The following is a 26482-nucleotide window of genomic DNA, read 5'->3' as shown; positions in this document are numbered from 1 at the left end:
GTGGGGAGCAGAAGCCTCCTCCGGCTAAGTGGCCGTGCTGGACAGCAGCTCTTCCCCACGCCAAGCTTTGCGCTAGAAGGGGCGTCCGATCGAGGTTTCTCAGGGGTTGCCGTCAACGGGACGAACATCACGCTGGCGCCTCAGGACCCCTCAGGTCCCCGTGGGCGGAGGCGCCCGTGGACGCCCCGAGTCCGGCCCCCGCCCCGTCGGCGTCCGCCGCGGACCCTCAGGGCGCCCCGAGCCCCGGGCGCACTCGCCCTGGCCGCCAGATTGGCAGCGCTTGCGACGAGTTGAAACCCGAAATGACCATCCATGGTAAAAAGAAAATCTGGAAATCCATATAAGGACTGATTCTTTGATGAAATGAGTGCGGTGCACGCCTTGGAGGCACATCCCGCGGTGCACGTTGAGCCGAAGAACGCCCGTGGCGAACAGGTGCGCCGCTTACTTTGCAAAGCGCCCTCGCCTCCACGCCCGGGGCCGCTGAGTCCTCGCACCACGGATGGGGACAGTGGGGGCTGCGGGGAGAACTCGCTCAGCCCGGGAGGAGCGGGGCGGATCCGTCTCCTCGCTGTCTCGGCTGACACGCGGCTTTGCATCCCCAAGACGAAACGGCCGAGCGTGAGCGGTTAAGCATTCCCACCCGCAGCCGGGTATGGAGCTAAGTTAGGTTATTCAAGCCTTTAGGCAGTCGTTAGAGTATCTAAGCAGAGCAGCCTCCCGCTACCACCAGGTGGGGACTTTGCTGAGCAGGAGTCACCCCCCTGTGGAATACGCGACCTCAGAGCGTGGCCGGAGCCGTTTGTCCACCTCACGGCAGAGTCCCCACTCTGCGGGAGCCAAAGTATTTACTGGGTTACAGGTGAGAATCGAGGCAGGTGACGCACATCTTGAGGAAATAGGAAAAAAAAAAAAAAAAAAGCCCTGGGTTTGTTCCATACAGTTTAACTCAAGTCCCCAAAGTGTTCCGTTTCATTTGGATGCCAGGCAAAAAAATCAGGTATATCTTGTGTGAACTCAGTGCGATTCAAGATAAAATAACTTTCCTTCCCTTGTATGCAGTTAGAGCAGCTGCGAGAGCAATGGCTGCTGGGGACCTGGGATACCGACACGAGAATAAGCCATTCAGCCTCTAAAAAATAGGACATTTCTAATGTGTTTTTGATAACAAGTCTTACAAAGCTCACGACCGTGTGATTTAAAGGACACACAAACTATTTACTTTTTTTCCATAGACGTAAAAGGATACTTCAAAACATTTGTGAAAAATGAAAAGGTGATTTTGGTCCAAAAAATTTGCAATTCACATAGTGTTTTCATAATACGCATTTCTGTGAATTTTTGAAGACCTCTTGAGTGCAGAAATAACGCTGAAGCAAAACATTTCCCCAAACCTCAAAAGTGAAAATTTAAACATAAAAGATTCACAAAACCGTCCTCAATCGCAGTGTGTGTTTGTTTGTTTGTTTGTTTTTTTTTTTTTTGGAAGATTTTTCGAAGTCTCAGTTAAATGTTCATTCTACCAATACCTATCATTGATCACCTGGTAGAACCCCGGCCCCGATCCCCCACCCTAACCACAGTCTCTGACGCCAGGGTCGAGCCGTTCGTTCAGTTCTCGGATTTGCAGCCCCTCGGTGGGCTTCGCGGCGCCGGGCGTGGCCGAGACGCCCCTCTCCGAGTCTGCGCGGGGAAAACCTGACTCCCGAGCCCCGGGCCGACGGGGGACGCCCGCAGCGACGGCTCCCCGCGGGGTCCGCGCCCGGGTCCTCGGCGGGTGTCCCCGCAACGCCGCCCTGCCCGCGCGTCCCGAGCCCAGGGCTGTAGTCGTGGCCGAGTGGTTAAGGCGGTGGACTTGAAATCCACTGGGGTCTCCCCGCGCAGGTTCGAATCCTGTCGGCTACGGTTTTAGCGGAAGGTGCCTTACACGCCCCTCAAAGCTGCCGCGATGCACGGCGGGTTCGTTACCCCACTGCGTCCCCTCGGGACGTGGGCAGACACTTTCCACCCAACTCTTGAGGTGCTCAAGAAGAGGAGACTCACGCACCTTGCTCAACGCCTCACGGTGAGGTGGGAGTTGAACCCAGGACTTCCCACAGCGCTGTGAACCCAGGTTTTGTAAGTTCCACAGGGGACACCCCCGAACTGTGATCTTGTTAATCAGGGTCACTTTTACTAGTACCCCAAAGTGATCAATAGCGAACCTCGTTTTAAAGCATTTACTGCACACAACCATGGCAAAAACTCCTGTCTTAATTTGCAGCTGTTCCCAACAGACCTTTCTACAAAGGCAGAATGGAGAACCGCCCACACGATGCTTATGGAAACACACTGGGGCTGCAGGGTTTTCTATTTGGCTCTGTTTTGTGTCCTGAGCAAACGTCACCACACCACAAAGTATTTTGCACCACAAACTATTCTGCAAAGTATTTTACAAAGTATTTTGTATTCCTTTAGAAGGAATAAATCTTTTTTAAATCTGAAATATGTAAAATGTCAGAAGCAGAATGAGATACTCAGCAAAACAGCATGCAGGTGAAGTTAAAGTAAGTGAACAAATATATCTGCTTTGCAGGAACTAGTAAACTCCAGTAAAAACGTAAAGTCCATATAAAGTTGCCCTTGTGTGAGAGATTACAGGGAGTTTGTTCTGGAGATAAAGAAGAATCAGTTGAGAGAGAGTCTATGCATAGACCAGTTTAAAGATGAGATAACCTAGAAGTCCAACAGGGCTTAAAATCCAACACGAGAGTGTTGCAGGGCTTATAATCTGTGAGACACATTTAAAGCCCTGACATATCACCTGATGCCTTTTAAGTGGCTAAAAATTAGAATGACAAGAAGTTCAAACTGTTGGCTGTATTTGTAGAAATATTCATCAGTGTGGGAACTGCTGGAATTTTGGGAATTCTGGATTTTTTTTTTTTTTAAGAAAACCCCATCGCCAACCAATTAAATTAAAATGTAAAGGATCAACTTTTCTCTCCCACCGAAACTTGCTCTCAAACCTATAAGAAATACCTATGAGTATGTTCAATGCAGTGGTATTTATACTGTTGGAAATTTTCAGCCGATATTTTTGTCCAGAACTAGACGAGTTGATAAACAAAAGGGATGAAATACGACAGTAAGAAGGAAGTACGCTAAACGTCAGAACTACGTATGGAATACCACTGTCCATATAAAACCGAGTCAAATGCCACCAGAATCATGCTTCACAAGGACATAGTCAAACTAACTTTTAGTTGTATAACTTTTAAATTGTAGAATAGCAACACAGTTGCTGCTGGGCTTAGAAGACAAGACTGTTACAATTTGAAAGGAAAATATCAATAACTCGTTAAATCAAAATGGATCTAACACGGATGCGGATGGTGATCCGCCTTGAGCCGTGGAGTGTAATGCATGCTAGCTGTTAGGTCTTTGAGATCCTGTGGATGGTGTCGGGTGCCCTCCAGCCACTCAGAAACTCCCCAGGGTTCAAGTTGTGACCATTGCTCACTGCAGTGAGGGAGGACGCAGACCAGGTGCAAGGGAAATCGGAATGTGGGTGCCATACGGTATCAGAACATGACCCCTTAAAAGTCTCCCAAAATCCCACCTGGGGTACCATGTGATACCAGAATTGGGGTTGCCAATGAAACCGGAGGCTGGCCCCCTCAAAGTCCCTTTGTGGTCACCATATGATATCAGAATATGGCCCCCTAAAAGTTCCCCAAAAGTCCCATCTAGGGTGCCATATGAAATTGGAATATGGGGTGCCATATGATATCACCGTATGCTTATTAATAAATTCCCAATATTAATAAGCCCGTGTGGGTTCTTGCCTAATATTCAGAGAACAATTCTGAATACCAGCATAAGTGAACGAGGCAGCATGATTCGTTTTAAGCTTATTATTCAGTGAGAGAAATGCATAGGGGAGGGCTCTGTCTAAAAGGAGAGAGGTAGATCTGGATTCATACTGAGCACCAGGAGCGAGCCATGAGGAGGAGCATCTAGGCCCGGAAGCATGGGGCCAGTGGCCCAAAGGCCATGCGCCCTGGAGGCTCAGGCCAGCACAGGCCCACACTGGCAAAAGCCCAGAAAGCCAGAAGAGAGCACACCGTGTGCCAGGCTTTCAATCCACTTTCAAAGGGGAGTGGTTAAGGAACCAGTGGGTACACAGGTGTGGTCAGATGGGGCATTAGGTCACTCAGGGGCGTGGCAAAGGTGTGGTCTTTCAGCTCACAAACCTGATCAATTTCATTCTATATACCTGCTTATAACATAAGCATGAGTTGTTCCAGGCAAGAGGGAGTTGGAAGGAACAGAATGCACAAAGATACCAGCTTTGCAGGGCCTTGTAAGTTCTAGCACAGATGAAGGAAAGACTTCGCTTTGGAGCAGTGACAGCAGTCTTTCCTCTAAATTGGAAGCTGTCAGAAAGCAGGACTGCTTCACAGGTACCTCAGGTGATCTTATCTGTAAACAGGCAGCCTAGATGGAGGACAAAGCCACAAGTGTTCGGGGAAGTAGCATTCACTCATTTTAGCTGGTAAAGAGGAAGGCTTGGTACTTTGTGGGTAATGCAATGACCATATGAAAATTGCAAAAAAATACCATGATGGATTTTCCCACCAAATTTTCGCTTCCAAATATAATAAGTCCATAGATGTTTCCAAACCATAATGATGAGTCTTAGGTGTCCTTGTACTTAGAATCACCTAGTTTAAGGTTTCTCATATTTGGTATCTGTGCATGTTTGCCTTTCTGAATTTTGTTTACATACATAAACTGGTGTCAGTGGCAGGGGTGGGAGACAGAAACTACAGCTGTAGATCTTAGTTGAGGGAACTTTGCTGTTATCTTTATATCCTATGACACCACTAGAATGTTTCACTTTCCACATTTGAAATATTTAACATGTTCAGACAGTGTTTTCAATGTGCATAGAAAATAAGCCAGACATGACTCAATGACTGCTTCTCTTCAGTGTTTGCTTTCTGGTCGCAGCAGGGCACAGGGGTTTTGTGGTCATCCTCCTAGGGGAGTACTTATTGATGCCCCTTTTCTTCCCTGTGACATGAAGTGCAGTATACCAACATGGAATTCTAGTCCTGCCTCCTCAACCAGATGCAGTTATGTCAGGACTTGCAGAAACCCACAGAGGTTAACAGGTGCAAAATTGATTCTGGTTTTATATAGGGGTTTCCCTGTTTTGAAAAACAAAAGTGAGACTAAGGAATAGAAATGTAGGTCCCCTGGGAATGAAATATACTTAAATTAATGTGCAAAATTGTATCTTTATAATAATATGAACAAAACGTGTATTATTACTTGTTTTATTTTACAATACAGTTATCAAACCATCTTCATGCCTAGTCTTGATGTTTCCTAATGTACTAGGCAATCTAAGAGGAAGAGGTCCAACTTCGAGGGTTTAGCATCATCTGACAGACAAAGCACGTAACTCCAAGTTAAACACCACACTGGCTCACAGCTGGTAGACCATCAATTACTCAAATCAAAGTTTCAGCTCATTTGGTGAGAATTCACTATAGATCATGAAAGAACTAGGTTTCAGTTGTAAGTTTCCTCATGGACCTTTTAATAATATTTTAAATCAATTTTACTGAGGCATATCTCACATGTGATGAATGCATCCTTTTAAAGTGTACAGAATAATGTATTTTGATATATATATATGTGTGTGCATTTATATAATCACCACCCCAGTCATGACAAAAGAAATTACCAATCACCCTATGTAGGCCCCAGTAAGTTTTGAACTCAGGTCACAGGGCTCAGAGTCCAGAATGCTAACTATCTTACCATAGAACCTCCTGAATGTATGTTCTGTCCCTAATTCCTGGAATGGGTTGTGGAAACTCTGCTAAAAACCTTTCTCAGGTCAAACTTGAGTCTCCTACCATTCACAAAATCCTGAAGAAAATCTTAAAGGATTTCATTTCATTTTACTTCTGTGCCAATTATACTAACTCATAAAGTATCTCCTCATCCTCGGCTCAGAAACACAGTGATTCCTGTCATTGCTTTCTTCATTAAGAAGCTGAGCGTCTTCTATTCTTCATGTGATTTAGTGCTTAAAATCTTAGTGAACTAATGGATGGATAAAGAAAATCTGTAAAACACACACAATGAAATAAAATTCAGTCACAACAAAGGTTAAAATCCTGATTACTTGTGATAGTGCGGATGAACCTGAAAGGTTAAAAATACTGACCTTGTAGAAGAAGTAAGAGTAGAACAGTGGTGGAGGGAGAGGGTAAGGCAGAGAGGAAGGGGCAGGTGGGGGTACCACGTGGCAGTGACACTGGGGAACAAGCTCTGGTGTTACCACATAGGGGGACTATAACAACAAGGTACCGCCTGTTTCAAAATAGCTGAGAGGATTTTCAAGTTTCTTTCGACAAAGAAGTAAGGGTTGAGGTGACAGACATGCTAATTATTCTAATTTGATTATTATACAATGTATCAAAACATCACACTGCACTCCATAAATGTGTGTATAATTGTGTCAATTTGATGTTTTTAAAAACAAGCACGAGTAACTATTCAACAGCAAAGGGATGATGAAGAAACTCGGTTTCGTGGGTGTTTTTATTCCCCATAAACAGAAACTGAGGCTTGGAGATCCCACCAGCCCCGCTGTTTCCCCCACGTAGATCTAATGATGGGGCCGACAACTTCCAAGAAAGTAAGCTTGCAATGTGGTTCCAGAAAATGTGCAGAGATGAGTGAAGAGCCCAGAGCGGGAATCCTTTGCTTTGCACGTTCTCACTAACATCTGAAACCCGATTTTAATTATCAAGAAAGACTCATTCACGTGAGGCGTGCCAAGGAGGCCAAGCGCACCCAGAGCACCCCAGCACGACGCCGAGGCTCCAGTCAAACCGGCCTTGTTAGGTTCCCTCGGCGGAACCTGGGATAAAACGGACGTAGTCGGCAGGATTCGAACCTGCGCGGGGAAACCCCAATGGATTTCTAGTCCATCGCCTTAACCACTCGGCCACGACTACCGCCACGGGTGGCATGGCCGTCAGCCTGGAGGAAGTCCCAGCGCTGGGCTGCAGGCCGTCACCTGCGCGGGCGTCTCGGGGTGAGCTCACCGGCTGGCACCTGTGGAACTGGAATGCGGTTCTCTCGGCGCGTGGGCAGACTCGGGCCTCACACCTCTGGTTTCCAGCGCGGGGGTGCGGGGCGGGGGTTAGGGCAGGCCGTCCGCCAGAGCGTCGGGAAGCCGCGCCGGGCGGGTCTCAGCCAAGGAGGCGCTCCCATTCACCTGCGTCGGAGAGACAGCGAGCGGGGCCTGCTCCCTCGGGTCCCTGGGATCCCCATTCACGTCTAAGTACTTCTCTCACTGCGGCTGGGAAAGCGCTTGGCAATGCAGGTGCGCGTTCACTTTGCAGATGTAAAGGTCCGAGAAAACTCACGGATGCGGTCCGATGGTGACCTTGTGTTCTCTCAGATCCTGGCTGCTTTGCAAAAAATGGGAGATTGTTCCAGTCCAGACCCTCAAATTTAGGGACCATCACTCAACAGGCCAAGAGGCTTTATCTGATTCCAGGGAGTGCAGGCATAGCAGGGTCTGCTAACAACTGGCAAGGAGCTCCCGTGCATCATATCCATCTCTAGTTGGCAGAGCCTGAGATGGGGAGAACGTTTTCAACCCGGGGAAGCTAAGGACGAGCTCAAGAACAAATCGCTTTGTCAGAAAGGTTAAAACCACCATCGCCCCAAAGACGACAAGAAGTGAGAGTTCAACCACATACACAAACCTGCTAATGTAATTGAATCCTCTTGAAAACTCGGTTCAACGTTCATGTTAATAAGAATTATGTCAAATGCCTCCCAGCTACAGCCTAGAGACCTCGGGGAAATTCTTTGATCTGACCTGTACTCTGCCCTCTCCCCTCTCCTCAGGGGATGAGACCTTTCCGATGGGCTTCATCAAGTCTACATGGAAAGAATAAGCAGATTCGGAAGCTGATCGGCTGGTTTCCAGCTGCAAAGAAAGAAACAGTTGGAGCAAAGTTTTCCTGGTGAGAAAAGACATGGGGTATCATCTGTCCCAGAAGCCCCTGCTCTTGCCCAGCCAGGGCCCCCCAAACCACCCCTCTCCTGTGGTCAATCAAGGGCATCTTGGTTAGACCTCAGGAAACCTGAGTTTGTGAGGCTGTATTAGGACCTCCTTCTGAGAGGTGAGACCTCAGTCTAGCAGATCCTGCAGAACTTTGTTGATTTCAGGGAAGTAGAGGGGTCACTGGGCAACCACACTAACCTCCCACACCAGCCATGCATATCAAAAAAACAGCTCCTATTGGCATCATTCCTGCTTGTATACGTAAGGTCATGGAAGCAAGCTCCTCGTCTTGCAAGTTTGGTAAATGAGGTTAGAGATATACAGTAATGAGTGACATTCTCGAATTTTTAGTGATGTTCTAGATCTCTTGGCAAACATTGCTTTCCATTCTCTATGAAATGCTCTCCTGGATGGCGTAAGCACTGTTAGTCTTTTCTTTGACCTTAAAGAGTGAACTCTTGCCATGGGAGCAACAAAAGAACAAGGAACAATTTCACTCAATAACAGTTAAACAAAGGGATATCTGGACATGCTTAAAATTTGACATCTTCAAGCATTTAATGTTCCAAAAATAACAAAATTTTAGGGCAGAAGGCTGATTAGCAGGTCAGTGAGAGCTTTGAATAGTTGCAACATCAGAGATGGACTTTAGAGTGAAGAACGCGCTACTCAGGACAGTCAGGATGTGACTACTGAGAAGAAAGAGCAGTAGTCTCCGTGTGACTCAGCATCTGGTCTCGCTCTGCTCCCCATGCTGATTGGTGATGCTTATATGGACGATAGTGACTTTAAAATCTGATGTGCCACATCTATGGGGGGGGGGGGGGGACAACACCTTGATTCTCAAAGTCAATTATCATAGCCGTCTGGAGTCAGCAGGCCCATTTTTGGAACTTGTCAAAAAGGTACCTCCTTTCTGGTGACCAAAGATGATGGAGGGTTTAGTACTGATTAGTGTATGATCAGGGCGGAGGGTACTCCCAATAAGGCGGCACAGTTATAGGCCCAGGGAGCTCCTGGGGAAGAGGAGTTTGCCTCCATAAAGCCTATGGTGTTAAAGAAACTGAAGCAGTTCACCCAAGATGAGCTGCACACCTTGAAATAGTGGCAGGTTATCATAGTTGTGCAGATAAACAATGATAGATAACACAGGATTTTTAATGCTACTCAAAAGCATGCAGGTTGCATCTTATATACATCGGGAAAATCCATCACCAAAGTCTTTTCAGAATGTCAGTGCATAATCAGAATAGCCTGTGACAGAGAAATGGCCTGGAGGATCTTACACTAAAAATGTGTTTAGGTGAGTGTCAGCTGCTGGCATTAAGCAGATGAGAGCCGGTGTCATCTCCCCATCAGACCAGTTACTTGAAAATGTTCTCAGATGCCATTGAGGTGAGGGAGATGAGATGCAGAAGAGTATTCCGTTCCATCTGCCATGATTTCTCAGCTTGTTACTAATGCCTGCCTTGCTGGTTGCTTGAGGCACCAAACTACAACTGGAGACTTATGATTCTTTGTTAAGGAGTCTTTAGAGCTCAGCTTTTTTTTTTTTTTTTTAATTGCAGAAACAAAAACCAATGCCAAATACATTTTTTATTGCTTCCTACCCAGAAAGGTTCCTTATAACCAAATCCTTTAAAATTCCCAACAAGACAGTGGACTTAATTATCTCAGTTATATTAAGTAGTCTATTGTGTCTTTGTTTATATCTCGAATTGCCAGATTGACAGCCCCTACTAACTTATACTTTTGTGCTGACCCCAGAGATACTTCATTCAAAAAAAAAAAAAAAAGTGTTCCTACTGTAGGAGTAGAAAACAGAAATGCCATCCAGGACCACATTAGCATATTTGTTCTCACACATCTTGGACACATATAAGCCGTCTGTTGGAAAACTGGTCGTGTTTTCAAGAAAATACGAAAGAACAGGAAATGATCTCCCTACCCTTGCCTCAACAACATCCCTACAAATAGGTGTTAACTGAGGGCGGGAGTCAGATGCAAATAACCCAGGAGAAGGTTTTTCTGAGTCGGGCTTCAGCGTTGGAACAGGCGTCTGGTGGGCTCAGCTGAAGATGGCTCCTTCAACTGGCAAGGGTTATTACATGATTGGCACCGGTGATGTTTCAGGGCGTTCAGAGGGAGAGACAACATTCCTGCTCTGAAGATCAGCGGCTGTGACACACATTTGACAACTTACACAAGGTTTGAGGGGCAAACATGGCAAAAACACAATTTTTCACAAAGTGAAGGCATTATGGGGCATTTTTTTCTTTCAGTGCACCCGGAATGCAGAACCCCAAAGTGCACAGGGAAAGATTCGGAGAGTCACGTACAATTCAAACCACGGGGGAGCCTTGAAGGCAAAACCAACAAACGGAAAAAAACTAATTTTCTTAATGTGTACTTCAAGCCGCCTGTTCTCTAGTGTATATACCTGTGCATTCGCTTTTTTTTTTTTTTTTTTTTTTTTTTTTTTAGTACTTGCATTTCCAAAACCTTGCTTTCAAGGGGGGGGGGGGGGAGGGAAGAGGCCCTTAGAAGTAGATTAAACTTGACCTTGAGCAAGCAGCCATTGAGGAAGGAGTATAGTCCGCCGTGGCCGCCGCCGTCCACCTGCGTCCACTAAGGCTTTCTAGTGAATGTTCTGCGTAGTTCGCCGCCGACCACGCATGCTGCAGACAACTAAAACAAAAACTCTAGAAAATAGGTAATCTGCAACCAACGGCGTGTTTAAAAATGCTTGGATTCTCACCAATAAGAAATAAGTTGCCATGGCACGGACTGGGGTGAACAGGGCGGAAACTACTCAAGCCGGCCAGGACCGAAGTATGCCAGGTGCTTATTCTCCGAAGAGTCGACAAGTGCCCAGCGAAGAGGACAGAGTCCCTCTCCGTCCATCCGCCACCTCTTTTCCTGGGGCCAGCAGATGAAATACAGGCGAGAGGAAGGGGAAGGAGGTAAGAGAAGTCCGGAGGGTGCGGGAAACCCACCGGGAGTGCTGCTGCGGCGACCGCGAGAAGGGGCCAGCGCACCTGGACACAGGGCCGGGAGCCGGGAGCGCTCTCGGGGCGCCGGTCCGGGGAGGCGCGCGGGAGCCCCGCAGCCAACCGCAGCCGGGAGCTGGCCTGAGCCACCTCCGAGCCCTGATGCCCAGCCTGGGGTCCGGGTGAAGCTCGTCCTCTCCACTCTGCACCTGCGCCGTCAGACGTAGCGGGAATCGTGAGGCGGCGGCGTTTGCCCCTCGGCGCTGCCCGAGCCCCCTGCGCGGCGAGGCGGCTGGCTCCGACGCCCTCTCAGGGTTCGGCGCGGTGCTCTGATCCGAGTCGCCACGCCCAGCTCTGCCCGGGGGTCCCCGGGACCCCCGCTCTTCCCCAGCAGCACTCCGGGGGTGGCTCCGCGCTGCGCCCCCGAGGTCGGCGCTGGCTGCCGCGCGGGTGACGGACCGGGGCCGGTAGGGCTGTGGGGGCCGGGGCCCGGCCAGTGTCAGAATAGACCCGCAAACGCGGGTCGGAGCTGGGGCGGGGAGGCGGTTCCACCCTCCGCAGCAGCGGTCCCCGGCGCTGCGTGTTTCTTGACCTTGTGCGCGGGGGCGAGGGGGACAGAGCAGGGTCTCACGTGAATAACCCAATAAATACAGCCTAGGCCGAGGACGCCAGTCTTCCTACAGTGAGGCTCTGTGGCGCAACGGATAGCGCGTTGGACTTCTAACGCCTGGTCGACAGGAATTCAAAGGTTGCGGGTTCGAATCCCGCCAGAGCCAAGACATGTGCCATTTTCTGCTCGGTCAGCGGTTCCTGCTTTGGGAACGACCCCGCCTCACCATCCGCATCCGTGAGGATTTCTCGGTGGCGCAATGTTTTGCAGCTTGAATGACTTAGCTAAAATTTAGTTTGCTTTGAAAGAACTACGGAGGATGGAGGACGGAGGAGGATGTCTGAGACTTTTTGTTCCAAACCGGGGCTCGGCAAATGTCTCCCAGTTGTGCAAAGACAGCTGGAAAATTTGTCTCCTGTGCATCCCAGGGCGCTCCCGCCTTCATTCCCTCCTCGGTGCCTGCTTCAGGTATCCAGGGCATCAGACTTTCTGTCTCTTTTTCTCTGCTCCCCAATCGATCTGCTGCCTTTCATTGAAAGTTTCCGGGAAATTCTTTCACATGGATCCTTTATTAGCCTCAACTGATTTTCCTTTGATTTCCTAATATCACTTTTATTTTCAGACCTAGTAAGAATACTAGAATCCATTTGCTAGTAATAACTCATCACCATGAAGAGTGATCATCTTCAAAGTAGAACAGAGGTCCAGAATGTGATGACAGAAACAAAAACCAAAGCCATGGCCAGATGTGCAATTGGAAGAGTATATTGTTCCCCTCTATGTCTCTCCCGGTCTTTATTATCATCACCTTTTTTACATTTCAAATGATAGAGCATTCAACCATTCACACTTAGCCTAAGGGCCGAGAAGCGAGGACACTTACACGTTAGTACAAACCACTATTGGGCAGATATAGCAGGTAAAGGGTTTTGCCCATCATTTAGATCCACAGTGAAGATTTAAGGTCTCCTGAGCCTACTCTCTTTAGATTCGACAGAAGGAGACATAATTTGATAGCTGAAGAGAAGGAACCAGAAAGCGATATACCAGAGAGAGCTACTGGGGCTTTAATCATGGTTGACCTGTTGACCTCATTTGGGAGGAAGAGACGATGCTGTCACTCTCAAAGCTGGCACTGTCATTCTCATCTCTCCAAGAAACTCTGTCTTGTAAGTGGAGCTGTCGCTGGAGCCCAGGGCTTTTGCATGGTCACCTCCATTGGGAATCCGCATTTCAGGGAAACCCAGTAAACAAGAACTGGCTCCTAAAGATAGAAGGAGCTGAGACGTTGAGAAAACAGGATCACAGAGTGAAATCCATTGCAGATTTACAGACAGAAACGTGTCTTGGAGAGCCACATGTCTTGAGGGCCCACAGGCAGGTAAGCCTTAAAGACCCAGAAGAGCCTGGGAGAGACTCAGGAGCTTTAGGAAAAAACGAAGCAAAGCAGCGTGGCTGAAGTTTGAGAAGCAGCTGGCTCTGTAGCTTCCAAGCACCTCTGCACTGTGGGTGTTTCCCCCACACCTGGAAGAAATCGGAAGGTTTATTCTTCAAAGAAAAAAAAAGCAGAGGTTTCTGGGTGGGGTTGGGCTGGCATGGTTGAGGGTACAAGCACCCCACTGAGAGCAGAGGAGACGGAGCAGGGGACAGCGGGCGTCCACATGTATACAGTTGCTGCAGGCCCGATTCTTAGCTCATGCCCGTCATCCTCGTGCAGGTCTCTCCCATGTGGGTCTTTACCCTGCTGGCAGAAGGCCCAAATGGACAAATTGAGGATTTGGGCCAGCCAAAAATAAAGAGGCAAAAATACTGACAAAATGTGTGGGGGAAATCTGTATAAACTGGAAAGTGTAACTTAATAGACAAACCTTATTTTAAAACCTAAAAGACCTTTTAGAAAAATCTCCACTAAGAGTGAAACAAACAAAAATAGATGGAATTTAAGAAGCAGGAAATACAGATCAGCAGAGGGATGGAGCAAATTAGGAGCAAGAGAGCAAAGAAAAATTTCAGATGCAGCTTTGTGCCAGGTCAGAGAGCAATCTGTCAAGGCAGAAAGAGAACAGAGGCAAGTGGAAGAATAATACATATAATATGTAATTTATAATGCGTACTATTTAATGTAATCTTTACATTGTCATAGAATGGTTTAAGAAAAATACTTTCTTGGGGGGATTTCTTTTTCTCAGTAAGCCAAACTTTCCACTCCAGGGACGTTAAAACTGATGTACCCAGAGCAGTCGAAGAAAAGAGTTTCCAATGGAATTCTCAACAAGGAGTCCAAATTCTGAAGCATTTCTTCCAAGAATTGTAACAGGATATGAAACATGGCTTTACTAGTACAATCCCCAAGACAAAGCACAACCGAAGAAATGCTATCAAGAGGAGGAAGGGGACCGGTCAAGAGCAAAAGTCCAGCACCAGTTCTTTTTTGGGATGGGTTAAATTCCCAGACACTCAGTCTCTACGGATGAACTAATGTTGGTAAAATTACTCACAAAAGTGTATTGAACTTGAACCTGATGGAGCTTATGTTGAGAAATAAAGATATATTTTAATTGTACTTTTCAATTCCATTCTCCTTGAATTTTTGGATATATCCTCCTATTTGTCATATTGTTTTTCATTCCTGAAATTCTATGTATAACATATAATGATATATACATTGCACTTTTATAATAATAACTGGTAGCATAGTAACATATGACTTAAGCTTTTTATTCATATTTGGTCAGGATTGCATTTGTCTTCATATGTAGAAATGAATAATGTCTTAAATGTTGAGGATTACTGGCTCAAAGGTAAGAAATCCTGGGTTAGGCAGCCCCCCACCTTCTGCCCCCTTCTCTGGGGATTTTGCCTCCATTCCTCTCTACTGGGCCCCAAACATGTCTGTTGGAGAATGATCACTGGTGAACGCCAGTGCCACGCTGACCTAGCTGCTGATCTCCATTCTCAAATGAGTTGGGGCTCAGATGAAATATGGAGGTGAAGGTTAGAGGCCTCGAGCCTCCCCTGCAAAGAACGCAGATGCCTCATCTCTGGAAACACAGGAACTATTCCCAGACCAGAGCTTGGTGTCCTGCCGTGTGGCAGATCCCCTTCATTCTCTGTCCTCATCTTTCGGTTCTCTGGTGAATGGGCCTCAATTCCTCCATCCTTCCTCAGAACAATCTCTGTTCCCTGCATATTCTGTCCCGTGACCCTCCCCACCCTCTGCACAGCTCATGGACCCTCAATAACTGACTCTGCATAATCGCCACATTTGGCTGTCCCATGAAAGTACAGTGAGGAGGTGGAATGGCTGGTTAGTGATTGAATAACCCAAGCTTCAGAGTGAGTGAGCTCTTCATCTGCAAGACCCAAGTAGTTCCTCAAATTGTGAGGGTCTCCTGTTTGTCATCCTGGAGACCTACATCACTTATAGGAGGATCGCAAACTCATTCATAGAGCCTGGGTAGCTCAGTCGGTAGAGCATCAGACTTTTAATCTGAGGGTCCAGGGTTCAAGTCCCTGTTCAGGCGGCTGCTTAGTTTTAGCCTCAGTCCCTCTAGAAACGCAGGGTATTTTACCCTGTGCCTGGGCTTTCGGCCTTCCAGTCACTCTCAATAGGAAAACAAAGGCTTTATAGCAACAACAAACGTAAATCGTGGTTGAATTATTCAAAATCATTGAGTGGTATGGGAGAATTTCCTTATTCCAGAGGGTCGGGTGCAGTTGGTCAGGTCAGGTGTGTGAACAGGTCTTAGGATTGCAGTACACAGAAGTTTTGCCTGCCCTACACAAACAAAACAGTCAAAATGAAGATCCAAAGACATTCTGAAGTCATCAACCACCCACTTGGTGCTTTCCTTAAAAACTCACTCTCTTCATCCTGGGATCTAGATCATCTGTAGCCCTGGAAATGAACTTCCAGGTATTTCTGTGTACCGTGCTATGGATTTTTCTAATATCTTAATTGATTTCTGGACAGAGTCAAGGTTTCCACCCTGTGCGTGTGTGTATGTGTGTGTGTGCAGAGCAGGGTGCATTCAGCTCGGGGTCATGTTCCTCATTTCCACTGTGCCAGTCACACTCAGAAGAGGTTACAGAATCTGAAAATTTGGGGGCCGTTTCCCTGCCTCAACTGGATCTCAGAAACCCCTCAATGGGCAGGGCACCAGGAATTCTGTATTGGGGTGTGACTGGCATAAAATTGGGGAGTCGTGGCTGATTCATTTGGGCAAAGGATGAGTGTCCAAGAACAGCTGGAGGAATCCACTGCTTCAGGCTGAATGCTGGACTGGCTGATCATTAAACTGCACAAAGCAATCACCGTGCTAGGACACTACAGAGAGCTGGCAGACAGGGGTAGGAGTGGAGGTGGGGGGGCAGTGTCTGCAGTGCATTTTGAGGGGTTAAATCCCACATATCCAGGGAAGCTGTAACAGTGAAAGAAAGGACAAAGCTTCATAGTGAGATGGGCTAAGGTGTTCACGATAATTATGTATACATGTATATTTATGCCTTGCACACATGAAAATATGTTCAGACGCCATAGTAAAGAACTGTAAATTGCAATGACACAGAGGTACATGACTTCTGCTGTCAGACTGACAAAAATGTAAGAAGTATGTCAAGGCTGTAGAGAACATGTTTCTGATTAGAATGTAGGCAAAGCACGATCTTCGTGGAGGTAATTTATAGTTAATGAAATTACATATATGTGAATGACTTCACCAACAATCTCCATTCTTTTTTAAAAAAAGATTTATTTATTTATTTGAAAATTAGAGATACAGAAGGGGGATAGGCAGAGAGAGACAGACAGGGAGAGAGAGAGAGAGAGAGAGAGAGAGAGAGAGAGAGATCTTCCATCCACTGGTTCACTCCCCAGATGGCCACAATGGCTGGGGCTGGGCAGGCTATGTTGGATGTCGGTGCCTCAGGTGGCAGCTTTAACTACACCACAATGCCATTGCCCTATTCTTTTTTTAAGAAAAATAATTAAATCTTTAAATAATTTTAAAATTTTATTTATTTGAAAGGCAGGGAGTGAGGGGAGGAGAGCGAGGGAGAAATCTCCCATCTGCTGGTTTACTCCAAAAATGCCCACAATAGCCCAGTCCTGGCCAGACTGAAGCCAGGAGCCAGGACCTCAATCCAGATCTGGCATGTGGGTGGGTGGCAGGGCCCCAGCTACTTGTGAGATGACCTGCTATTTCCCAGGGTGCATCCCAGCAGGAAATGGAGTCGGGAGTGGAGCCAGGACTTGAGCCTAGGCACACCAATGTGTGCGTCTCAAGCCGCGCCTCAACTGCTGTGCCAAAGGCTGCCCCAGCAACCCCAAGTCTAACAGTTCACCCTGAAAATCTACATCCAGCAAACTGAAGCTATTCATGAACCTGCTTATTCATGGCAGCATGTTTGAAATTTCAAAATATCAGGAACACCAAATGCTCGCGCGTGAGGTGTGCTTAACTAGCTTGTCACATCCACGTGGAGTTCAGCGCAGCTGTAGAAAAGTGCAGGCTGGATTTCCAGGGGCTGTTGCTAAGTCAAAGTATTGAGGTCCAGCCAGTACCTATAGGACACTGTCTTTAGTCTAAGAAAGACGAGAATATTTTTAAAATGATGTGTCTGCTTGTTTATTTACAAAGACATGCAGGAAAGATGATCTAGGAAGTCGTGAGATGGGTTGCTGTGGGAGTGGATGGGAAGGAGGGAACACACACAGCCAAGGAGGGTAAGCCTTCTTTGAGTACCTACCTCTTCACATAGTTTTCACATTTAAAATGATGCTGTGTTATACATATGTGCAAACGTAAATAAATAAGCAAAGACAGGGAAATGATTTTGAATGACATGGGCCTAATTATTCAAATAAATAACATAACTTAAAAAAAAAAGAGGTTGACGACTAACACTATGGACCCACAGGTGCATCTTAGACCTGAGACAAAAAGGACTACTTCGTGAGTGACATTGAACTCAGTGTATCGAGAGGAAATGGCTTAGCACACTGGCCACCCACGGCCAGGGTTATTAGCCTTAACGACAGAATCATAATGTAAACACTGAAAAGACAGACAAGACAATCTCAGAAAGTGTTCTGACTTGTTTTCAGCCAGGGGCTTTTGCACATCTTCTCTGTAGGAAAAGTTGGGTCATGAGGAAACTCGGAGGTAGACTATGCTTGTGAAGTTCCTGGCTTCTTGTCAGGCCACCCAAGCTGCAACCCCAGTCAATGCACAATAGTGGGAATTTAAAAAAAGATGAGTATTCCAGTAACCTTACCACTGGTTTCTTTCATTTTAAAATGTGGTCCAAAAATATTTGTCATTTAAAGAGAGTGTTTAGACCATTTACATTTTTTGTGATTTCTGGCATATTTGAGTATATTTCTAAACATCTGTACATTTTCTTTTATTATTTCATTTTCCCTGTTATTTTTATAAGATGCTCTTTTTAGTTTCCTTTGGAAAGTGTTTCTGCTAACACTGACACAGGGTACTGAGTGGATACTGTCAAATTCCTAATGACCCAAGGCAAAAACAGGTCACCGCAACGAAGTAATCTAGAGGGGGTGAAATGAACCAGTGCGCCTGGACAGGGACTTGAACCCTGGACCCTCAGATTAAAAGTCTGATGCTCTACCGACTGAGCTACCCAGGCTCTGTGGAAAAGCCTTTGTCTCACTACATAAAATGATTAAACTAATCACTAAGGGACTCCTGGGAAGCAGAACTGACTGCTGCTCAGTCAGTTCCAGCTTCCTGGCAACCTGCACCTCGCCGGGCAGGGGTGTGGGCTCTAGCCCTTGGGTCCTTGACACCCGCGTGGGGAACCCAGATGGGGCGACTTGGCCCGGGCCTTGCCCAGCCCCGGCACACGCAGGCAATAAGGGGAGAACTAGAAGGTGGAAAACTGACTCTCTCTCATTCTTTCATATTCTCTCTCTCTCTCTCTCTCTCTCTCTCTGTGTGTGTGTGTGTGTGTGTGTGTGTGTGTGTGTGTGTTTGTCTGCCGGCCTGCCTGCCTGTCTGTCCCTCGGCTTTTCAGGTTTCTGAGGTCTTTCTTCCAAACTTGGGTTTCCTGGAATCTCATCGCTAGGGCCACAGACGACAAACGTGGCATCGCGAGTGTGCCTTCCCTGGCGTCCACTGCTCCAGCCCTGGCCCCGTCGTGGGCTCAGCGTGGACCCAGCCGTGGGCCGGGCCGTGCGCCGAGCCCTCCTCTCCCTATTTTTAACTCCACGTTTCATAAGGGGCTCCATCTGAAGGCAGAGCAGCTCTAGCAGTAAACCCGCGCGCTTCGGTCCCGGCAGGTCTCAGGGCTCTCGACACGTTGGTAAAGATCGGTTCCATCAAGATCCCCCAAACGGGGAGGAGCGCGGCGCGTGGGTGTCGCTGTCGCTCGCAGCTCGCACCTGGCCGCACCTGCTTGGTGCGCGCGTGGGAGCCTTGCAGGGCTGGAGAACAGCAGCCCCGATCCAGTGCGAGAGCAGGGCGCTCGGAGAGGGTGGTCTCGCCCCCGCAGCTCTGGGGAATTGCGGGACGAGCGCAGGCCTGCGGCGCCGCAGCGCTGACGCAGCCTCGCTTCTTCCCCCCTCTTAGCCCAGACGCCCACTCTCCCCAGGATTTTCCCGCCTCGCGCTTCCACCTCCTCCAGCCTCTGCTTTCATTCCCGGTCGGTCTCACGTGTCCTTCTCAAAAGTCTGAGCCTCGAGCCAGCCCTACGAGGTCTGCGTTCTGCCGATTCTTCCAGAAAGCAGGACTCCGGACCTCTGTCTCGGAAACGCGGCGTGCACCTGTTCGGGGCTCACCGGCGGATCCGTAGGGACAGATTCAAGAACGTGGTTCCGCGCCTGCCCCCGACGGCGCGCGCTGGCCCACGTCGCGGGCGTAGCCGGCGGAAGGGAAGGAGGAAAGCACATTCCTCCCGCAAGCGTGCCTGCGGAATCGAGGGAGACGCGGCGATTCCACACCTCCCCGCCGAGGCCGGCGGCTGGGGTCTCCAGCACAGCGAGACGCAGGTGGCGTGTGGCCTGCGAGACCCGGTGCGCGCGTGGGCGGCTTGGCCCTCGGACGCTGTCCCCCAAACAGGCTCAGGTGCCTCCCGGCTGTGTCTGCGGGCCCGGCTTTTTGTTTGCTTTTGCTTTTAGTCAGAGTCTCGGTTCTTGGAACGAACCACTCCCAGGCTTTGCCCTGAGGTCAGTTCTTAGACAATGCCGCTCTCTCCCACCTTTGCTGTCTGCTGCCTGGCTGGTTGGCTGTCTCCTTCTCCAAGCTTCCGGGCATGCCAAGAGCAGCAACCTTTGACAAGTCCTACACAGCACCCAGACGAACTCGCAGCCTTCTTCCCTTCCCTCAAGTCCTCTTTTTTAAAACTCAGAACCCAAGGTGCGACCTCTCCCTGGGATTTGTATTCTCCCGTGAGCCTTCGACCACCTGCTGTCCCAGCCTTGCCATCGCCTGCCCCTTCCGGCCTATGGTTGCATGTCCGGTTCTTCCGTGTGATTTAAAAACAAACTAAAGGTCTTGGCCAGAGATCGCACTATTGAAGAGAAGGAACTTAAAAAAAAAAAAAAAAACTAATTATAAGTTATGAGAGAGACAGTTATCCCGTTTGCTGGCTCACTGTGCAAATGCCTGCAAGAAGCCCTGAGCCAGGAACTCAGTCCAGGTCTCCCACGTGCGTCGGTGTCGGGGATCCAAGTACTTAGGCCATCCCTACTGCCTTCTATGGTGGCATTAGCAGGAAGCTGGGGCCAGGAACCAGAGCCCGACAGAGGGGGCATTTTTTTTAATGCAGTTTTACTAAGATGAGTTATCAATAAGTACTCCAGGTTTTGAAAGGAACCAGAAATCATCTTTTCCCTAGGTCAGTGAGAACCCTGGTTTCTTGAAAAGAACCGGACACAGAAGATCTGAATCCCGAAGGCCCTGCAGGCTGAGCTGACCAGTCCTGATCGGATGTCTCCCTGACTGACTGCTTTGTCTCGTTTTCTCCCTCTCTGCTCAAAATGTCTGAATGTCAGCCACAGGGCAGGAATTATGAGACTGAAAAGTGAAGAAGGAAGCTCATAGAAGATTCCAAGAGTTCATCAGGGCAACTTACAACAGATGATCCGGCCGGAAGCTGTAGCAAGATTTTTCTGTGTAGGGCAGCAGCTGGGTGTCGGTGGTCTTACACGGTCAATGCATCCCTTCAGTCTTCCCAGCCTTATCAGGGAGACTTGCGATAGCACTTCAGCGGGAGCAAGGCACCAGCGAGACTGGTGGGTGGTCAGAGTCCTGAGTGTGCCAGAGAGTTCAGGATGGAGGGCTGAGACTGAAGATAGTGTGCCGTGGTTTGCTGTCACACACAGAAGCCAGACTTCACGTTGACCTCTTAAGACAGAAGTCTTGGGGTCAGTTCCCTAGCTGGTTTCACGTCCAGTGGCCTCCCAGCTGCACTGATGCAAGTAAATTACCGCCTTCCAAAAGAAGACCGCTGGCCTCCGGGCCTGCAGCCGTTACTTTGAGTCCTAAGTGAGCATCCCCCAGGAAACCTCGAGAGGAACATTTGGACATGCGACACGGTAGCTGTGGTCCAGGCTGTGGCTGTATCTGGGCCCCATCCACTTCTGACAAGCTCCGTGCAAGGGTTCCTATTCCGGCAAAGCCAATCTGTGTCTTGTAGGCTGCCCCCTCCTTGTGGGTGGTTTTCCCGGGGGTGGGGGTATGGCACATGTATTTCATTTACATCACCCACCCCTACTGTCTCATTTTTAGCTCCAAAGCTGTCCTCCAATTTCCATTCAGCTGCTTAGGAGTTCTTGTGAACTCTTAGAAGCCCAGTGTTGCAGCTGTGGTTTGGCTGTAGCTTGTAGCCGCTAGCACAATTGCAGATAATATTTTGACCCTGGAGGGACAGAGTCATCATTGCTCTGAGGAGGTTAAGCTCCCCAACAACGTGGGCTTCCTGGGCCTGAGAAAGGTGTTAAATACACGGCCTCATTGCTTGCTTATTTTCAAAATGCAGCACACTCAGCAAAATAGACACCTGTTTTTGATGTTAAAGCCTCATTCATTTGTTTTGGGGAAATGCTTTTAGCTTTTGTTGTCTCATATTTGTCTTTTGATGTGTTTTTTGAAAAAATTAATTAAATTCACTAATTCCTATTTACCTGAAAGGCAGAGAAAGAGAGAGAAATCTTCCATCCACGGATACACCCCCCCAAATGCTCACAACAGCAGAGCTAGGCCAGGCCAAAGCCAGGAGCTGAGAACTTCACCCAAATCTTCATCTCTGTTTTAACATCTGCTCCAAGAATTCCTATGTATGCTCAACCTACTGAATAACTAATGTGTGCTCACTGTGTAATGGTAAATGGAAAATGTACTATGATGGAATACATACATGCTGACTAGAAGTTGATCACTTTGAAATACTTCCCAAGACTCATTTTATCTATTTATTTATTGAGAGGTAGAGTTACAGACAGAGAGAGGGAGAGACAGAGAGAGAGGTCTTCCATCCACTGGTTCAGTCCCCAAATGGCTGCGACAGCCAGAGCTAGGCTGATTCGAAGCCAGGAGCCAGGAGCTTCTTCTGTATCTCCCATGCAGGTGCAGGGGCCCAAGCACTTGGGCCATCCTCTGCTGCTTTCCCAGGCCATAAGCAGAGCTGGGTCAGAGAGGATAGGAACCAGCACCGCAGGTGCAGGCTTAGCCCACTACACCTCCCTGCTGGCACACACATCCCTCCACCCCTCCAAGAGTCATTAAAAGTCACTGTACCTGTGTCTCCCAGGCCTGGGTCACTCTTATTCTGCCCTGCATAAATCTCTTATTAACCTTTTTTATGGGTCTTTTTATTCTGTTGACACTCTGATGTGACATAGGGGAAACAGACAAGAATATTAAGTAGGAATAGAGGAACTGGAAGAGTTTTCCCAATTTCTGGATAGCCCTGCACTGTAACTCCACCCTCTGATGTGTCAACCCACTATGCCCACTTCCCATGGTGCACCTGTCTCTTCTAGGACCAGGAAGGAGGAGACGCCATTATGGCCACATGGAGGCTCCATGAAACTCCCAAAAAGCCCCCCTAAACCTCACCCAGACTCCACCCTTTTGTATATTCAATCAAGGGACCGCTCCCAACTCCAGGATACAGTTACACACAGGAGCAGCTCAGTTTTTGTCTTTTGGCTTCTTGTCCTTGTTGTTTGATTCTCTTGGGCTCTCCCCTCATGGATGACTTGTGGCAGGTATCTCTCCATGGGGGGTGCCCACACTCGTGCACCTAATGTGTGACTCTGCTTTCAATCCTGATCTCTGTGGGGACAAGAATATACAGAAATTGAGAGGCATCTGCCATGACAGAGGTCGCTACTAGCTACTGTTGGGTTCTGGTTTTCTTACGGTATCCCCACTGCCACTCTGTCATGCTCTGTGAGGCCAGTCCTTTGAGGAGAGAAAAGCTTTGTTATTATGACTTCCCAACAAGGAGGTGGGAGCCTATGTCTCAAAACTCCCTCCTCAATTGGACATTGGGTAACTTATTCAGGATTTACTATGCAATTATTAAGTGAGATTTGAAACACTGCACATGTATTAAACTCATTTTCATCCTCACAATTTTGGGAGGTATTATTAAATATACGTATTTATGGGGAGTGGAAAGTTGTGTACCTTGGGCAGGAGAAAGCTGCTATATGGAAATGCTTGGGATCAGCCCAGTGTGGACTTTGAACTTGAATTACTCTTGCTTCTGACAGGGCTTCACCGTGCATTGGCTGCTGGTGGGCCCTAGGGGGAGCGAACCAACAGATGGGAGGTCTCTGTCTCTCTACCTTTCAAATGAAATGAAAATATATATTAAAAAAGTTGGGGGGGGGGATGTCCCTGCAGAGTTGCCAGAAGCTTGAAAGAGAGTAAAATATCCTACCCTCAGAGACTCTGAATGTAGGACTGGCTCTGAAAGCTGTCATTTTGAGAAAAATGTTTACCTCAACCGACAGAGCGATGTAACAGTGGATGCAGGCACAGGGATTTCTATCTGACTCCTGCTCTGTGGAACCTTCCCCCGGGAAGAAGACAGTGGGCATCTAACACCTGACTGCTGTCAGTCAGAGGGCATCGGACACCTTGTGGGGGGGGTTCCTCTGCTCTGTAGCCGGGCTTTGCTTGCCTCTGGACATCTCCTACAGAAAAGGGGACATCTGAGTTTCGGGACCCCATTAAACAGGTGGGTAGTCACACCTCGGGTTTTTCTCTCGTTGCTGTGAGTGTGTGGCTTTTCTCCTGTTTAATCTTAGCTTATTCCAGCGAAGCTTCGGCAGGCAGAGGGAAAATCCCCTTTCTCCCTTTCAGGCTGAATGACCCCGACAGGGAGCGAGGGGGTTGTAAGTTTGAACGAGTTTAGTCCGGCGCATTTTCCAAAGCGTTTGGGAGGTCGAACACCAGGGTCGCAGTGGGCCCAGAGGTGACGCCATGGCGTGCTGGGGAGAGCGCCTGCACACGTTCTCCTTCGTCCTCCAGAGTCTACAGGTGGCCGTGTTTTCCTAACTCTCCGGGCGAGAAAAGGTTCGCAGCAGCCGCAATGATTCACAAGGCCACACTGGGAGCTCACTCCAGCAGCTTGCGTCGAGTTCAGGCTCTTCACGCTTGGTGTTGCTCGGCACCGCCTTTAAAACAGTACTTAAAGGTCTCTATGGGAAAACAAAGCAAACAAAAATCCCCAAGTCAAGTCACTCCTGCTGGTTGGGCGCACAAAATGAGCCTTCTACTGCCGGTCCCGCGCGCGCCTTTGGAAGACGCGAAGTCGGCCGATCGGTCCTCCCTGCTCCCGTCCAGGTCCGATGATAGCCACGTCCCGTCGCCCCTTCTCCTGTCTTCTCCCCGCCTGCAAAAAGGATCCAAGCGGGTGGACAGAACGCGGGAGAGCCGCGAGGGCGGTGGGCACGAGGTGGCGATGGGCGTGGAGCGAGAAAGGCCGGGACTGTGCGGCGGCTCCCACGCCCTGGCACCCCGCGGAGCGCCAGGCACGCGCGGGACTTCGCCGGGGGAGCCGCACGCTCTCGTCCCGAGACTGCGGCCAGGGCGCAGGCTGGGAAGCGCACCGCCTTTCTCCACGGCGGGACCTGGAAGAGGAACGCGGGGCAAACACAACACGGCCGCGGTGTGCGCACAAGGCTGCTCCGCAGAGTTCGCGGGAAAGCGCGATGAAGAAGTTCATTGTGGTGCGACACATTCGGAGTTTACGCATACAAGTACTGTGGCAATAAGTACATTTCCTGTGTCTGCATTTACGTTTGTAAATAGCTGCAGGTGGACACAGCGGTGTCCTGGCCGGGGGCTCCCCACCGCTCAGGTTCCGTGTTACAGGGAAACAAGCCTTTATTTTCCTGGTCGGGTTCACCGGCTTGGCCTGCTCTGGAGCCGCACATAAAATCAGCTAACAGAACACTGAGCTCTCCCGGTTCAGAGGAACGGCTGGGGGAAAAAAAAATTAAAGGGGAGAATGGAGGAAAAGAACCGGAATTTCTCCATTTCAGGGGGAATGTGTAGGTGCTTCGAATCCGTCGGGGTGAGGAAGGGCGTGTACACAGTGGAGTTTAATTATGGACAGGAAAAGAGAGCAGAGGCAGAGGCGGGGGCTTCTAGAGAGAGAAGCTAATCCCACTTGGGTGTCCCTGCCAAGCTGTGTTTTGGTGGGCAGTGAAAGGTTTGTCTCTGTCTCTCTCCCCCCTCTCCATCTCTGTTTCCCTCTTGCCCCGCCTCTCTCTCTCTCCCCCCCCACACCTATATCTCCCCCCCGCCCCCCCCCCCCCCCGCCTCAGTCTCTATTTTTACAGTTTTTGCGTTTCCCACTCTCTCCCCGGTATCTGGCCCATTCGTCTTCCCCAACAGACACCCTTTCCGAAGTATTTAAAATTATTCTTTCGTAAAGACACTTTCCTCAAACTCCGAGTCGCCCATTTGTGTGCTTTTGATCTCAAATTACGCTTTTTCCCCGGAAAAGCCCAGCGGCCTGCCTGCGACCCGGCCCCGGCTGTGGCAGGTGCGGAGAGAGCGCGCGCAACGTGGGCCAAGCAGAAGCCCCGAATTCTCAGACCGAGGTTTAGGGTCTGCAAGAGGACACAATCTTCAACCTTCCAAAGAACGCAGATAGGAGCTCCAAGTCGCGTAATTCGCAGAAGTCGGTTCTGATTCCGTTTTTTAGCAGCGTGGCGGTTGTTTCTGTGCTGTGACCTACGAGTGTTCTCGGAAGAGTCGTTGGCACCGCGAAGGGCCTGTGCCCTGGAACTGGCAGGGCACCCGCGAAAACTTAGGATCAAACTTCGCAGCCTTGTCTACCGTGCACGGTATGAAAAACCGAAAACCGAACGTGTGTGGTCGGGAAGGAAAAAGAGCGAACTGTGTCAGAAGTGGGATTCGAACCCACGCCTCCAGGTGGAGACCAGAAGCCCCAGGCGGGAAGCGAACGCTTGAGTCTGGCGCCTTAGACCGCTCGGCCATCCTGACACACAATTACAATTTTGACTGCCGGCTATATGAGCCCTGGCTCCGGCGCTCTGCGAGCCCTGTGACAGAAGCGCGCGGCGGGCGGACGGCGGTCGGCAGGTATCCGGGCAGAGCGGAGCCATTCCGACCCGGGCCGGGCGGGGGTCGGGGGGCTGGGGCTGCAGGGGCGCCCCCGCGGAGGCCCCGGCGACGGGGCGCTTGGTGCTCGGGGCAGCTCCAAGCTGCCCAGGGTAGACAAACCTCCGTGCCTGGCCGTTCTGGACAAGAGGGCTTCGCGTGGCCCGGTCGAAGGGCAGGTCTT

At 49.1% G+C, this 26482-nt stretch overlaps 6 non-coding genes across 6 annotated transcripts; 3 read left to right on the top strand and 3 right to left on the bottom strand.

The window, feature by feature from the left end:
* Positions 1-1823: 1823 nt before the first annotated feature.
* On the top strand, positions 1824-1905 carry TRNAS-UGA (transfer RNA serine (anticodon UGA)). The gene has a single exon. It is a non-coding gene; the product is annotated as a tRNA-Ser (tRNA).
* Positions 1906-6940: 5035 nt separating this feature from the next.
* Positions 6941-7022, bottom strand: TRNAS-AGA (transfer RNA serine (anticodon AGA)). The gene has a single exon. It is a non-coding gene; the product is annotated as a tRNA-Ser (tRNA).
* A 4740-nt stretch (positions 7023-11762) lies between these two features.
* Positions 11763-11852, top strand: TRNAR-UCU (transfer RNA arginine (anticodon UCU)). Its single transcript is given in 2 exon segments — positions 11763-11799; positions 11817-11852. It is a non-coding gene; the product is annotated as a tRNA-Arg (tRNA).
* A 3285-nt stretch (positions 11853-15137) lies between these two features.
* On the top strand, positions 15138-15210 carry TRNAK-UUU (transfer RNA lysine (anticodon UUU)). The gene has a single exon. It is a non-coding gene; the product is annotated as a tRNA-Lys (tRNA).
* Positions 15211-18267: 3057 nt separating this feature from the next.
* Positions 18268-18340, bottom strand: TRNAK-UUU (transfer RNA lysine (anticodon UUU)). The gene has a single exon. It is a non-coding gene; the product is annotated as a tRNA-Lys (tRNA).
* A 7736-nt stretch (positions 18341-26076) lies between these two features.
* Positions 26077-26181, bottom strand: TRNAL-CAA (transfer RNA leucine (anticodon CAA)). The gene is made up of 2 exons: positions 26144-26181; positions 26077-26122 (listed from the first exon to the last, which is right to left on the bottom strand). It is a non-coding gene; the product is annotated as a tRNA-Leu (tRNA).
* Positions 26182-26482: the final 301 nt, after the last annotated feature.

This window comes from Oryctolagus cuniculus, chromosome 5, assembly GCF_964237555.1.
Source record: "Oryctolagus cuniculus chromosome 5, mOryCun1.1, whole genome shotgun sequence".
Lineage (NCBI taxonomy): Eukaryota > Metazoa > Chordata > Mammalia > Lagomorpha > Leporidae > Oryctolagus > Oryctolagus cuniculus.
The sequence above is the reverse complement of the archived record's forward strand: the minus strand, read 5'-3'. Positions and strand labels throughout refer to the sequence as shown.